The sequence below is a fragment of the Bos indicus x Bos taurus genome, chromosome 4, assembly GCF_003369695.1.
Source record: "Bos indicus x Bos taurus breed Angus x Brahman F1 hybrid chromosome 4, Bos_hybrid_MaternalHap_v2.0, whole genome shotgun sequence".
Classification (NCBI taxonomy): domain Eukaryota; kingdom Metazoa; phylum Chordata; class Mammalia; order Artiodactyla; family Bovidae; genus Bos; species Bos indicus x Bos taurus.
In genome coordinates this window covers 95,916,547-95,932,880 of record NC_040079.1, presented here as the reverse complement: position 1 = coordinate 95,932,880, position 16,334 = coordinate 95,916,547, and the positions used below count along the sequence as shown (strand labels likewise).

At 36.0% G+C, this 16,334-nt stretch overlaps 1 protein-coding gene across 5 annotated transcripts in view; it reads right to left on the bottom strand.

Moving 5' to 3' along the window:
* AGMO (alkylglycerol monooxygenase) overlaps positions 1–16,334 on the bottom strand; it is a 390,090-nt gene that overhangs the window by 213,180 nt on the left and 160,576 nt on the right. The gene's annotated exons all lie outside the window — the stretch shown is intronic.

Here is a 16,334-nt window from a genome sequence, read left to right as displayed (position 1 = left end):
CAGACAGCCCAGTCAGAACCTCTCCTGGAAAAACCCCTTCTGATTCAAAGTCATGGAGAAGTCATTAATAATTAAGTAGGACTGAGTGTAACAACTTAATTATCGCCCACTTCTGCAAATTCAGTCGTTTAGCAATTCAACTATGTCCAGCTTTGAATCACTTCCTGATAATATGTTATTGTGAAAATAATTGGAGCTCTTCTCATTTTTTAGAAGTTATTTATCTTGTCTTTTTAGATGTAGATGAGTTAATTTAAATTATGAAATTTTAGACCATATAGAGGACTTAAAAATAAGATAGTACAAGACTGTATTATCACAAAGCATAAAACTGAAGCTCAGGGAAGCTAAATTACTAGTCCAAGTTTAAATGTCTTGGAAGGAGCCCTGAAGTCTTCTCAGTTTCAACTCTAATCCTTCTATTGCTCTCTCATGTTGCTTTTAAAAGATACAGCACTTTTCCCATCAAATAAAAGTAATCTACATTTTTAGAACTTTACTGGGAAATGCTAACTAAATGCTTTCTGACTACATTTCAAAATGAAATCCAGGTATTTATAAAGAGCCCAGGAATTTCAGCGTCTAAATTGTGCTTATGGTTGTTTTGCTGCTGCTAAGTCGCTTCAGTCGTGTCCGACTCTGTGCGACCCCAGAGACAACAGCCCACCAGGCTCCCCCATCCCTGGGATTCTCCAGTTGTTTTAGGCACTTCTAAAGTTTCTTAGATCTCTGAAACAATGGTCTACGTTTTGTAGCTGCAGTTTGCTGTCAGGGTTTTTTATAACCCGAGGGCCATGGATGCCTAGAAAGGCCATGTATGGGCTTCAGAAGGCCAAGAACACCCGCAAGTGTCTTACCAGATTTTATGAGTATGTGACTATTGGTATTTTTCTTGGGGAAACTATCACTTTCATAGTATACTCAAAGGGATCCTTTAGTCCCCAGAGGTTAAGAATCAATGTCTTAAACAGACAGCTTTAGACTATATCCTTTGCCTTCCTTATTTATATTGTGCTTTTAGTTTCAATATTATAAAACTTGGATGCTAATTTCCCATCCAATCTTCAAAGATAGTAACTTTAATATTTTTCTGCCTATTTCTTGAAATCATTGTTTTCCAACAAGATTATTTCTTAAGCTGTTTTACTTGTTTCATAATAAACTATTAAAAATGAATAAATAATAAAAGTAACGATTTTGTAAGTTCCATCCATTCTATCAATCGGAGAAGGCAATGGCACCCCACTCCAGTACTCTTGCCTGGAAAATCTCATGGATGGAGGAGCCGGGAAGGCTGCAGTCCATGGGGTCGCCGAGGGTCGGACACGACTGAGCGACTTCACTTTCACTTTTCACTTTCATACATTGGAGAAGGAAATGGCAACCCACTCCAGTGTTCTTGCCTGGAGAATCCCAGGGACGGGGGAGCCTGCTAGGCTGCCATATATGGGGTCGCACAGAGTCGAATACGACTGAAGCGACTTAGCAGCAGCAGCAGCATTCTATCAATTAACATTTACCCAGCAGAAGTACTCTGGACTGGATTTGTTGAACTGGTCACAAACTCCTTATTTTTCTACCCGCAATTTATGGTGGGTGTAGAAACGAGTTAAATGTAAAAGTAAGAGAACAGGGGCCATGAGTTTCATCATATCATTTCCCTTCATCAAAAATAAAACAAACTTAAATGAAAGTATCTTCATAATGAACAAAAGTCCAAACATCTGGAATTCAAAGCTGTTCACAGTTCTTCCTCAACACCTTCATGTTCCATTCTGATCCACAGCAATCATGTTCCACCTCCAGTGTGTTAGTCGCTCAGTCATGTCTGACTCTGTGAGACCCCATGGACCCAGGGATCTCTGTGAGACCCAGGGATCGAATCCGGGTCTCCTGCATTGAAGGTAGGTTCTTTACTGTCTGAGCCACCAGGAAAACCTTTACCTCCAAGACCTACCTACATTTTCCAAGCACTCTTTTTTATTTTTCCAAAGGGAATTTCATTTTCCTCTTTCTGAATACACATCAAGAGATTACTACTTTTATGTCCGGTTGTCCTATGTTCTAGTTATTTGTATTCATTTCCTATATATTCCAGAAGTTCTGTGAAGACAGAAACTGGACCTCTCCCTTCTCGAATTTTTTCACAGTACATAACAGTAGTGCCTTACACATCGTGGTTGCTCAGCAGGGTTGTACTGGGGAGATAAATCTGCCTCCACACTGTTTCATTTAGGTGGGGGTGACTCTTCTTAAAAGGGGGTGATTATGCTCCCAAGGGATGTGTGGCAATGTCTGGAGATACACTTGACTGTCTCAACTGGGGAAATAGTATTGTATCTAGTGATTAGTGCACTTCATGGGCTTTGCAGGTGGTGCAGTGGTAAAGAACCCATCTGCCAATGCACGAGACAGACTCAGGAAGAAATGGCAACACACTCCAGGATTCTTGCCTGGAGAATCCCATAGACAGAGGAACCTGGTAGGCTACAGTCCATGGGGTCCCAAAGAGTCAGATATGACTGAGCACACACACACACATACACACGCAATGGGTTTTAGTGCTGCTAAACATCCCAGAGGGCACAGTCCCCCAAAATAAAAGGTATCTGGTCCAAAATGTCAATAGTTTAAGGCTGAGAACCTCTACACCATGGGTGTCTTTCTGAGCTCCAGTCTTGTGTAGTTCAGAAGGGAAGCTCTATATAATTTCCACCTTCTAATTGGGAGATCAGAAGGGAAGAGGTACATTAAAGAATGAGTCTGGTAGTCACTCCCAAGGGTGGAGGCAAAAAATAAGTCTAAAGTGTCCTCAGAGAGTAAAGCCAGGGAAGTGAGTCCAAACATAATGTTCATTCTGGTGAGGTCAAAAATTAAGATACATAACTAAAATAAAGGGGCTAAAAACAACAACAAAAAGAAATACAAAATCATAGGGTAGATGATGGGATGGTTGAATTATGGTAACCATTGGCAGGTGACTTTCTTGAATTATCTTTATGCTCTCTTAGAACAGGTTTGTCTGGACTTCAGTTTTAATGAAAAGAATTAGAAACAGAAAATACAGTTTCCTTGTCATCAAGTGCTTTGAAATTTTTTGAGAATTCTCATAATACCTCCCACGCTGTCCCATCCACCCTCCAGTTGCACTCCGAGTAAGCTGAATAGATTAGAGGCCTAAAAAATGATGAAATTTCCATAGTATGTGGGTTACCAAACAAATAATTTTGCTTTGTAAACTGATAAGCTAAGCAAACTAAGTACATGTGGTGAATTAAATATTTAACTGTTTACTATGAACTGGCTGCAATTAATTCTTTCCATGATATACTTCTCAGAAGTTTCTCTCATTACTATACATTACATGAAAAATGTATCTCCTTTTGAAATAGAAAAATCACTTAGACTTGAACTCTAAAAGCACTAAAATAAATGTTCGAAATTAGTGTCTTGTCTAAAATTATTTCTTATAAAAATAACAGTCCATTTAATACATTTCTTAATTAATTTCACTGACTCTTCTGATTCTTAAATCTTGGTTAGATTTTTATAATTAAGCATACAGAAATAATTAATGGTTGCTCAAGTTGGATGACAAGACTTCCTTTCAACAAAAGTAATTAATTCAAGAGAAAAGTATTTCATTTGTCCATATTGCTTAGAAAATTGACCCCTCTCAGCTCACTCTGACTTTTGAGGTTAGGGAAGATAACTTTCTAAATCTAATTTTTAAAACTCTTAATTCTTTTTTTCCAATTTTAGAATATGAGAATATCATATTGCATCTCTACCATGCAGTTTTTCTGTCTGCAAACTGGCACTAAAATGCTGAAACATATTATTAAAAGGTAATAGATATACTTTTAACAACTTACTTTTTAGGAAGAAGGCATGAGTTTATAGTTATTTGTAAAGTTCTTTGCAAATAAGAGATTCACAAATATCCATGCTTCCTGTCTGAGAGGAAAAAATTATAATAGGGAAAATGTGTCCTAAAAAGCATGTGTTTTACAGAATTCTCATTATAAAAATGAATGTGTTAACAATATGATAAATGCTGAGGAGCGACTGGGTTGAGGGTGAAGTGAAATAAAATCTCCACAGTAGAAAAATACCTGCATTCAGATGAGCGTAGGTTACAGTGACGACATTGAGTCTAACTCGCCAAGACTTCTCCTTACAGCATCATACGTGATTGATGTTCCAGAGGGACCCATACCACTGAGGGGCTCTGGGTTTTACTGCATCAGTATTTAAGGGAAAAACTAAGCCAGCTTCTAATACATTTATCATCTGATATAAGAATTATTGTCATATTATATTTAACTGAGAAATAAATGTGTGAAGTGCAGTCTAAAAATGGCAAAACTTTTCAGGTTAATTAGTGGCAAGATTCAGTGCAAATCTAAATTAAATAAGAGACTAACGGCCCAGAGGGATTGTATGGGGAGGGAGGAGGGAGGAGGGTTCGGGATGGGGAACACATGTATACCTGTGGCGGATTCACTTTGATATTTGGCAAAACTAATACAATTATGTAAAGTTTAAAAATAAAATAAAATTGGAAGAATAAAAAAAAAAAAAAAAAGAAAAAAAAGAAATAAAATAAATTTAAAAAGTCTAAAAAATAAAGGTAACAGTAGGTCTTATTTTAAACTTAGAATGTTGTGAAGTAATTAGCCTTCAATTAAAATAAATAAATAAATTTTAAAAATTAAAAAAAAAAAAAAAAAAAGAGACTAATAGTTTACTATGATTATTTGCCTTTTTTCTATCCAATTTTCTTTCATTCTTTCTTCCTTTCTTCCCCTCTCTATTTTTCACTTTATCCTTTTTTCTTTCAGCTATCTATCCATGGGTGTTTTTGTATAAAAGAATGTGATGAATCTCTTATTTGGAAAGATCTTTACAATTATCTATAGGCTTACCCATATCTTTCTGAAAAGCAATTGGTTATAAATATTTCTATGACATTTCAATAATATATTCCAGTATATTAGTCCCACTTACAGATTACACATGTGAAGGGCAAAATTATTAATGCATATACATAGATCTATTCCTATTAAGGATATTTATTATATGCACTAAACATTAAATCCAAAGTCAAATGTCAATCAACAATTTTAGTTACCAAACTACTGATAAGGGTTTTATATTAGTGTTGGAAATAATCTGTTTCAGCAGATTAAAACCTGCATTTATAGGTCATTATCGAAGACATTTATAGGTCATTATCGAAGTCATTTATAGGTCATTATCGAAGTCTACTATTAAAAGCTACTTACAAATAATCAGAGCAAGAAGTCTCTTGTCAGCAATTCCATTCATTCTGTAAACTTTTATAGCATTTCTATGAAGTATGCTAGGTTTTAGAAGTAAAAAGAAATAAAGTACTTCCCACAGGAAGCATATTACAGGTACTTCCCATAGGAAGCTTATTTACAGTCCATTTCTTCAATGGAAATGTACAGTTATTTCAGAAATAAAATTGTTCCAAAAAGTTATCTATCTCATAAAATTTTGAGTTTTGGGGGAAAGGATGAGAAAAATCAGTCTTTTTTTTTGTCATCAATTGCAATGCCCGATACAGATATTACATTTGAGCTTATCATCAATTTGAATGTATAATTGGCACAAAAAGTATTTAATAAGAAGCAGATTGAGTTCCTTTTCCAGGTCTCAAGCTGAAAATCACCTTTAGTAAAGATTTATGCTTTTATTTAGTTTCCCTTAGTTCAACTTTGCAAATAGTCCCATTGCTTATTGCTGGAAAACACTGTAGAGAATTCTCCCTTGTTCATGAACTTCATCTGATTAGATGGAAATTAAAATAACCTATGTGGGTTTCATTTATTAAATAGACATTTACTGAGGGTGTATTTTATGGAAAGCACCATGTTAAGATCTTTTAAAAGGTCACACAAAAAACAATAGAAATTAATACAATTTAGTAGCAGGTAAATTAACTATTGATGTAGAGGAAGTGTAAGTGACAATGTTAGATTTTATTATTGCATAAATATATATATATAGTCATATGTTTTCACTCTCAAGAAAATCTGTAGCAACTCCTCATAGAACAAAGGATAAAATACATAAACACTACAAGTCAACATATTAAAATAACTTTAATTCCTGATCTGAATTAGTTGATCTTTAAACATTCATTGTTTTCCTTAGGAAAATTTAATCAATTTGCATATTAATGGATAAATTTATATTGTAGAGCACCTGGTGGTGAAATGTAAAAATAAAATCTTAATTACACCCTCCACTAGATCTGTTGTGTTAATTCAAGACAACACATTCAAGTATTTAGACAGATGGCAGTGGAGGTCATACTAGCCTCTGATTTCTCTACAGGGAAGCAAGAGAGAGCAGAGCTCTTAGGATCTATGCTTGTCTGCCTAACTTCACACTTTGAAATCCTCGACAAATGCTGATTTATTCACAGCCAAATGTTTTCCTATCTGATTAGGCAGTTTTCTACTTCAGTAAGCATGTAATATGGAGGTAGCCGAATTTCCACACTAAAGAGTGAAAAAAAAATATTTATAGTTTGGAAATAAAACAATCTGGAGGAATCAGGACTGTAGGGATCATAAAGAGCTTCATAGGGAGTAAATTTTTTGATGAATCCATACTGTAGGGTTAAAGAGTTAAAAGCTTAGTTTTAAGAAGAATGAGACTAGGCTATGTTTATACAATAAACAATGGTTTTAAAGGACCACATTTATAATAAATTAGCTTGAAGGCTGATTCCTATCGCTTACGATTGTATTATTTCTCAAACAAAAGGACAAGAGATGGATAAGTTAGCATTGTATTTTAATTCATCTCAGTTTACATTTTGATTATGACTTTTAACTTTTCCTTAAAAAAAAATGAATGTAAGTAGCTGTTAAAAAAGTGACCTTTTTTAACAACACCAATTAATTTGACATGGGGAAAATGAAAAATATTCATAAGCACAACTATATAAAACTTCATTCTCGTGTAACATCATTTTATATTTACAATTTGGGCACTCAGTGAGAAAAGAAACCATGTAATTAGTACTAGTGGTAGTAGTAACCCAATGTTAAAAGAAAATAACTGATAAACTGAGAGGTTAGGTAAATGTTTCACTCATTCTAAGACTCAGTACATTGTGACTGCCATGATCATATTCCCAATGTCAGTGTCACTTTGACATTCATTAATCAACAAATATCAGTGATTACCAACCTTGTACCTGGCCCTAAGCGTTAGATGCTTTGACAATGGAAAAACAAAGAGGAATAAAATATTGTCCTTGTCTTCAAGAAGTTTACTGTCAGTTCCTACAGTCTTTGTGCTCAAAAGTCATCACATCAATGTTCAATCTAATCTCTAAAGGTCTTGTTCAAAATGAAGTTTTCCTACACTAACTCTCCAAAGACTTAGACTCTGGAGTTCTTAGAAGGGGACCATGATTCCACATCTTAAATAAGCACAAATAATTCTCATGCATGTGGGTGATGCATGACAGTTACACTAGATTCTATTTGCTCTGTCTCTGTCTCACCAATTCCAATAGGTAGTTTAGTATTTTTTTGCTCTATAATTGCCATTCATTGAAAACATATTATTTTCCAGACTACGTACTTAACACATGCTATTTCATTAATCCTAATAACATTCCTATAGGATAGATAAGTCTATTTTCACTTAACAGATTTGGAAACAAGGTCAGAGATTTTAAATAACTTTACTAAATATCTATACCCAACCCTTTAACAAAGGGTACAGAACTACTATTAAGTAGGTACTTTTAGATTCTGGGATCACACTAGTGAAGAAGTTGTTTAAACCTCTAATAGAGGATAGACTTCTCTTTGACTATAAAATCTATATTCTTAGCCATTAAATTTATTACTCTCACCTGAAATGTCTTCCTCTTCAGTTCTGGTAATAGAGTCCTATCTCATGTGTCTGAAGGCCTCCATTTAATTCCAGCCCTAAACAGATACTTTTTCAATGATGATACATGAATTTTTAAATAGTCTACTGACAATCTTCAGGAAATTCAATAAAAGTCTTAAAATTTCACCAAGTTTTTCCTTTGGGAAAGATTCACCAGAATCCAGCAGTTTCTGGAAGGAGGCTGTGATTCTCAAAATGTTAATAATAAGGGGTACCAGATCAGGTCAGAAAACTGGAATCACTCTTTGGCCCTAGAATAGGTAATTAAGAAATGTTTTTGAATATATGAACTTCAAAGAGATTTATATATTCAATACATGTGGAAAACACTATTAATACATACATGAATAAGCAGTATGAGGGTGAATTATCTTAAAAGGTAACTAGAACAGAACAAAAGATTCTTTCTAAAGAGAACATGCATAGAACTTAAAGATTGGCTACAAGAGAGATCAAGGAGTAAAAGGTGACACCAAGATTTCATCTTGACACTGTCTTCAAGGAACAATGGAAGCAAAAAGCACAGATGATCTGAGGTGGGAGGAGCTGTAATGAAACATGTTTCAGACCTGTTGACTCAAGAGTGGTATTAAACATCCCTATCAATAAGTTATATCAAACATTAGAAACATTGATTTGAAACCCACAATAAAATTTATACTAGAGCTACAGACAAAGTATGCAATTACTTACAGAGAACCTAAAAATGGTGAAGTAAATTAAATTCTAAGAAGAAAGAATACTGAGAGAAGAAAAGAGATTTGGAACCAGAAGTTCAGCAAGAAGTTAAACAGAGTAAGGGAGTAAGGAGAGCACAAGTGCTGAGAAATATCTCAACTTATTCAAGAACAAAAGGTTTATTATATTAGGTACTATTGGAATAAGCATTAGGTAGAAAATAGCATGATTTTTGTCAAAGTAAGCATTTTTCAAAAGCATACATTTTGAAATACAACTTACTGCTCCAAAACTCCTTAAAATTCCAAAAGATAAGGAATCACTACCCTCAAAAATTCACATTCTATTAGGGGAGATATGGAATAAGTATATTCTACTTATAAATATAAATATGTACACACCATATATTTACTAATATCTAAACTAATAATTATTATCAATGTTACAACTAGCTATTTAAGTACCGTTACTTATTTTTATTCAGTTTTATATGTATATATTTATATAATATATGAACATATACATGTAAACAGATGTTCTCACAAGAGATTAGGGACATTTGGTGCCATCAAAGAACTCAGACAATAATTGGAGAAACAAAGCTAAGCAATAAATACACCACAGTGGTATAAGAATTAAACCACCATTATTAATTGAATGCTTCCTATGTGCAGGACCTGATAAGTCATCTCATTTATGCCACCCAACAGAGCCCATGCTCTTAATCATTAGCTGTCAATATGGAAACGGATTAAAAAAACATACACAGGGGTACTGTCAAGAAAAGTGCACTTAACATTAAGAGATGAAAAAGAGATATTTCAGAGTAACTGGTAATTGAGCTGCATTGTGGAGAACGTTTGGAAAAAGGCAAAGAGAGAGCCTGTGCAAGTACAGAGGGAAAAAATGTGTTCGATGTGGTTAGGGAGCAAAAACCCATGTATTCAGCTGATCTGGCTGACTAATGGGATGGGATTGGAGAGGTAAGTAGGGTCATATTATATGGTTGCTGAAATTGTAGATGTATTTAAGGTGTTTGATTCTATCTTGGAGGCAGTCAAGAGCCATTTATTATGAAAATGTCTGTTGTTAATGTTGGCTGTGTCCTGATATTATTTGGGTACTAAAAAGATCATCACAGTTGTATACAAGTATATAGGAGAGAAAGGAATCTGTATGAATAAAGGAAAAAAAAAACAGAATTTTGTTGTAACTAATTTGTATGCAGGTCAGGAAGCAACAGTTAGAACTGCACATGGAACAACAGACTGGTTCCAAATAGGAAGAGGAGTACATCAAGGCTGTATATTGTCACCCTGCTTATTTAACTTATATGCAGAGTACATCATGAGAAACGCTGGACTGGAAGAAACACAAGCTGGAATCAAGATTGCTGGGAGAAATATCAATAACCTCAGATATGCAGATGACACCACCCTTATGACAGAAAGTGAAGAGGAACTAAAAAGCCTCTTGATGAAAGTGAAAGTGGAGGGTGAAAAAGTTGGCTTAAAGCTCAACATTCAGAAAACTTAGATCATGGCATCCGGTCCCATGATGGGGAAATAGATGGGGAAACAGTGGAAACAGTGTCAGACTTCATTTTTTGGGGCTCCAAAATAACTGCAGATGGTGACTACAGCCATGAAATTAAAAGACGCTTACTCCTTGGAAGGAAAGTTATGACCAACCTAGACAGCATATTCAAAAGCAGAGACATTACTTTGCGAACAAAGGTCCATCTAGTCAAGGCTATGGTTTTTCCTGTGGTCATGTATGGATGTGAGAGTTGGACTGTGAAGAAGGCTGAGCACTGAAGAATTGATGCTTTTGAACTGTGGTGTTGGAGAAGACTTTTGAGAGTCCCTTGGACTGCAAGGAGATCCAACCAGTCCATTCTGAACGAGATCAGCCCTGGGATTTCTTTGGAAGGAATGATGCTGAAGCTGAAACTCCAGTACTTTGGCCACCTCATGTGAAGAGTTGACTCATTGGAAAAGACTCTGATGCTGGGAGGGATTGGGGGCAGGAGGAGAAGGGGAAGACAGAGGATGAGATGCTGGATGGCATCACTGACTCGATGGACGTGAGTCTCAGTGAACTCCGGGAGTTGGTGATGGACAGGGAGGCCTGGCGTGCTGCGATTCATGAGGTTGCAAAGAGTCGGACACGACTGAGTGACTTCACTTTCACTTTTCACTTGCATGTATTGGAAAAGGAAATGGCAACCCACTCCACTGTTTTTGCCTGGAGAATCCCAGGGAAGGGGGAGCCTGGTGGGCTGCTGTCTATGGGGTCGCACAGAGTCGGACACGACTGAAGTGACTTAGCAGCAGCAACCGCGGCAACATAAACTATCTTTCATAATTGTCACAACAATGCTATGTATTTTTATTATTTTTCTTTTACATATGAAGAAACTGAAGCACAGAAAGGTAAACGGTTCAAATTTGCAGTGATGTTTCACAATAAACAAAATATGGAAACAACCCAAATGTACATGGACATTTGAATGGATAAAGAAGATGTAATACATATATATAATGGAATGCTACTTATCCATAAAAAATTTCATTTGCAGAAACAGAATTTAAATGCAATTAGGATAACTAAGACTTAGACAAAGATAATCATAATAGGTGACAATTTCAGCAAAGAAACAATTCTAAAGCTTAAAGCATAATATCTGATGTGAGAAATCCACTGAGCAGGCTTAAAAAAAATGGATTGGTGAGAGCAAATAAAAGGGTAAGTGAACTTGAAGACAAATTAATCAAAATTATACAATCTAGATTTTGAAAACTGAAATGTTAAAAATTATGGAGTACTACTAATTTGACTGTGTGGATCACAATAAACTATGGAAAATTCTGAAAGAGATGGGAATACCAGACCACCTGATCTGCCTCTTGAGAAACCTATATGCAGGTCAGGAAGCAACAGTTAGAACTGAACATGAAACAAAAGACTGGTTCCAATTAGGAAAAGGAGTACGTCAAGGCTGTATATTGTCACCCTGCTTATTTAACTTATATGCAGAGTACATCATGAGAAATGCTGGGCTGGAAAAAGCACAAGCTGAAATCAAGATTGCTGGGAGAAATATCAATAATCTCAGATATGCAGATGACACCACACTTATGGCAGAAAGTGAAGAGGAACTAAAAAGCCTCTTGATGAAAGTGAAAAAGGAGAGTGAAAAAGTTGGCTTAAAGCTCAACATTCAGAAAACTTAGATCATGGCATCCGGTCCCATCACTTCATGGGAAATAGATGGGGAAACAGTGGAAACAGTGTCAGACTTTATTTTTCTGGGCTCCAAAATCACTGCGGATGGTGACTGCAGCCATGAAATTAAAAGACGCTTACCCCTTGGAAGGAACGTTATGACCAACCTAGATAGCATATTCAAAAGCAGAGACATTACTTTGCCAACACAGGTCCATCTAGTCAAGGCTATGGTTTTTCCAGTGGTCATGTATGGATGTGAGAGTTGGACTGTGAAAAAAGCTTTGCTCCGAAGAATTGATGCTTTTGAACTGTGTGTTGGAGTAGACTCCTGACAGTCCCTTGGATTGCAAGGAGATAAAATAAGTCCATTCTAAAGGAGATCAGTCCTGGGTGTTCTTTGGAAGGAATGATGCTAAAGCTGAAACTCCAATACTTTGGCCACCTCATGCGAAGAGTTGACTCATTGGAAAAGACCCTGATGCTGGGAGGGATTAAGGGCAGGAGGAGAAGGGGACAACAGAGGATGAGATGGCTGGATGGCATCACCGACTCGATGGATATGAGTTTGAGTAAACTCTGGGAGTTGGTGATGGACAGGGAGGCCTGGTATGCTGTGATTCATGGGGTCACAAAGAGTCAGAGGCGACTGAGCGACTGAACTGGAACTGGAACTAATTTATGAGTCAATATCAAATAGTCTAATAAACATGTATTTGGAGTCCCAAGAGAGGACAGTGAGAATGGTATAATATTTAAGGAAATAACATGCAGATTCCCCCCCAAAGTTGATTTAAAATATACTGTCTGTGAACTCTAACCAATAAGGCAAGGAAAATAAATAACATAAACACAGGAAAGAAAGAAATAAAAGGCCATAAGTCATACATAGTAAATATTTCTTGTTGTTGTTTATTTTCTAAGTCATGTCTAACTCTGGCAGCCCCATGGACTGTAGCCTGCCAGGATCCATTGTGCATGAGATTTCCCAGGCAAGAATACTGGAGTGGGTTGCCATTTCCTGCTCCAGGGATCTTCCCAACCCAGGAATTGAACCCATGTCTCCTGCATTGGCAGGCAGATTCTCTATCACTGGGTCACCTGGGAAGCCCCCAAAACATCCCAGAGAATCTTAAAACAAATTAGTTTAAACTCATACAAACAATTCTTCCTATGAAGATATAGTAATCAATAAAGTAAGGGATTTGTATAAGAGGAGACAAATCAATGAAAAAGAAATTTAAAATTGGATCTAACCACATATGGTCAATTTCTTTTCAAAAAAGGACTCCAATAATCCAATGGATAAAATAAAGTATCCACAATAAATAATGCTGGAGTAAGTGGATGTGTGCATAGAAATAATGAATTTTGACCCTTACCAAATACTATTAACAAAAATTTATTCTAGTGTTACATACCCAAAGGTAAAATTCAAACTCAGAAATTTCTGAAAGTAATCCTAGTATAATTTCTCTAAGAGTTTATGAAAGCAAATATTTCTTAGAGAAAATATGACTAAACTAAATAACTAAAGTTTTAATGACAAATTAATCTTCAAAATTTAATATTTATTTTCATGAAAAGTCATCAAGAAGAAAATTGAAAGGTATGCTGAGGGAATAAAAAGGAATGTATTTAAAATACAAATATAGAATACATATACTTAAAAAAGATTTATATCTAGAATCTATAACAAATTTCAACAAATCAATTAGGCAAACAAAAAGAGTCTGAACAGTCATACATGTATTTAGTGGATATTGCATTAATGTAACAATGCCCGATAAATACATATAATACTGCTAAAGATCATTTAGTTACTAGGGGAGTATTATCACAAAATGATAACTCTTAATCCACATTAGAATGGGTAGAACTAATGTTAACATTTCATTTTTATCCTATCTCCCAGCCATTCCAAATACCCCTCTCCTGGGAAAACAGTCAGTACCCAAGTATATTTCTAGAGGCATTTTAGGCACGTGTGAACATGTGAAACAGAGTTGTTTTTTAGCATACAAATATTAGTATATACTAGACTCTGTTGTGTTGGAGAAGGCAATGGCACCCCACTCCAGTACTCTTGCCTGGAAAATCCCATGGATGTAGGAGCCTGGTAGGCTGCAGTCCATGGGGTCGCTGAGGGTCAGACACGACTGAGTGACCTCACTTTCACTTTTCACTTTCATGCATTGGAGAAGGAAATGGCAACCCACTCCAGTGTTCTTGCCTGGAGAATCCCAGGGACAGGGGAGCCTGGTGGGCTGCCGTCTATGGGGTCGCACAGAGTCGGACACGACTGAAGTGTCTTAGCAGCAGCAGCAGCAGCAGACTCTTTTGTGTAACTTGGTGTATTTGGAGATCTATCCATAATAGTACATAAAGAGATCACTCATATTTATAACTGAAAATAATGCTCCATATAGAAGCTCCAGTTCAGCACTATTAAAATCATGAAATCATACAGTTCAAATCTTCAATATCAAATAATTATTTTCTCTGTTTCTTTGCTCAACCATCCCTGATATGTATATAAACAATATGCTAACCCAAATTTAAGTGAAATCAAAAGCATGATAAAGTTACTACTATTACTGTATCGTCTAAATCAGTTAACACTTATCATATGAGAGTTAGATGCTCAGTGTCTGACTTTTTGTGACTCCATGGACTTTAGCCCACCAGGCTCCTCTGTCCTTGGAATTTTCCAAGCAAGAATACTGGAGTAGGTTGCTGTTTCCTTCTCCAGGGGGATATTTCCAACCTAAGGATCAAACCCAGGTCTCCTGTATTACAAGCAGATTCTTCACTGTTTGAGCCAATAGGGAGTCTAATATCAAAAAAATAATTCCAATATTCCAGAGTTACTAAGTTTAAAACAAGTACTAAATATTGTTTTTTCATATTAGATGTAGAAAACTCACAAGAAAAAGTATAAAACTATATATTGCAGACACTAGATGAATGCACAATAAACAAAAATGTAGTCATAAAAATTAAGCAGCAGTGTATACTTTGAATCAGAATGTTTTGTAACTTTTCCCCCAAAAAGGAAGGAGAGAGATGCTATTGTTTTCACTGAAGTAACTCGAAACTAAGCAAAAAATTTCATTATAAACTCTTTAAACTCATTATAAACTCTATATGACCTACTTTATCTCTCATTTACAGTTTTTCAAAAACATGTTAGTTTGCGTTTTTTCCTTCCTCTTATCCTATCTGATTAAAAGGAATAAACTTCTCTTCACTTTTAGAAAATCAGTCCTTCCTTAAGGCCAGATTCCCCTCCGTTTAAGAGGTGATTTTATGGTTGTCAGCAGAAGTGAAATAACTGTAAGATATCAACCCTCCATCCAGGTATGGACAATGCTCTTTGGTCAACATGGCCATATCTATGGCTCATATACTGCTTCTGCGAATGGAGCCCCAAGGATTATGTCTGAAGTTAAACAGTGCCAAAGTGGCCTAAAGGGGCTAATATATTTTAAAGTCATGAAGTGGCTATATTTCTCTAGGCTAAAGCCCATTGTTTTCAGCTTTTGTTTCTTAATCTAATACGTATTCATCTTTAAAAAGTAGGGTTTTCTCCTTCCAGTTCTCTGTATCACTTGGTACAGTTTCTGCATCAATTCTCTATATCACTCTCTAGAAGCAGCCACTGCTATGAATCTCTTGGCTCTACTTCCTGAGTGGTCCTGTTATTAGTAAAAATTATAGTATGATGTCTATAATAATCAATGTAATTAAGTACACAGGTGCAAAAAATCTTAGGAATGTACTCACAGCTAATGTATAATTTAAAATTCCAAGAACTTTAATTTCAGAAGGTACGCTCGTACTTCTGTGCAGCTCAACTGTAGTGACTACATGATACAGTACTTGCAAAAGTACAAAGTACAACCCAAGTGAGAGGCTCTAATGCACTGCTCTCAAGTTAGAAGTGAAGCTACATGGAGCTTCTGAGCCTAAATGTCTGACTACTGACTTTCCTCCACTCTCCACTTTCTTCCTAGGATGGAACTCAAGCCCTGGCTCGTGGACTTTTCGGATGGCTATAGGAAAAGGCGGAAGTTGCTTAGGCACCATTGTTCTGTATCCAGACTAATACTAGACCCAACACATGGCATGACCTGGAGCAGAGCTGCTATAAAAATGTAATTCTCCTTTAACCCCTCTGTGTAAATCATCGGAAAGTTTCCCTCCACTGATTTAAACAAATTTGGTCTTTGACCTCTGGAGTCAGAATTGGTCTCAACCACTCTTTCAGATGGTTGTAGTACTGACTGTTTGATGTATGTCAACTACCATAAAATGCAATACTATTTCATGACAGATCTTCACATAATGCCACATATGTCCAAAGTTATGGTAACAGTCTCTTTATTCCAAGTAAGTCAGTAGCATGAAATACTGCAGATTAATGAAATAATGCACTTTGTTGTATCAAGCTTTGGCATCTACTGCAGCTGTGATTTGTG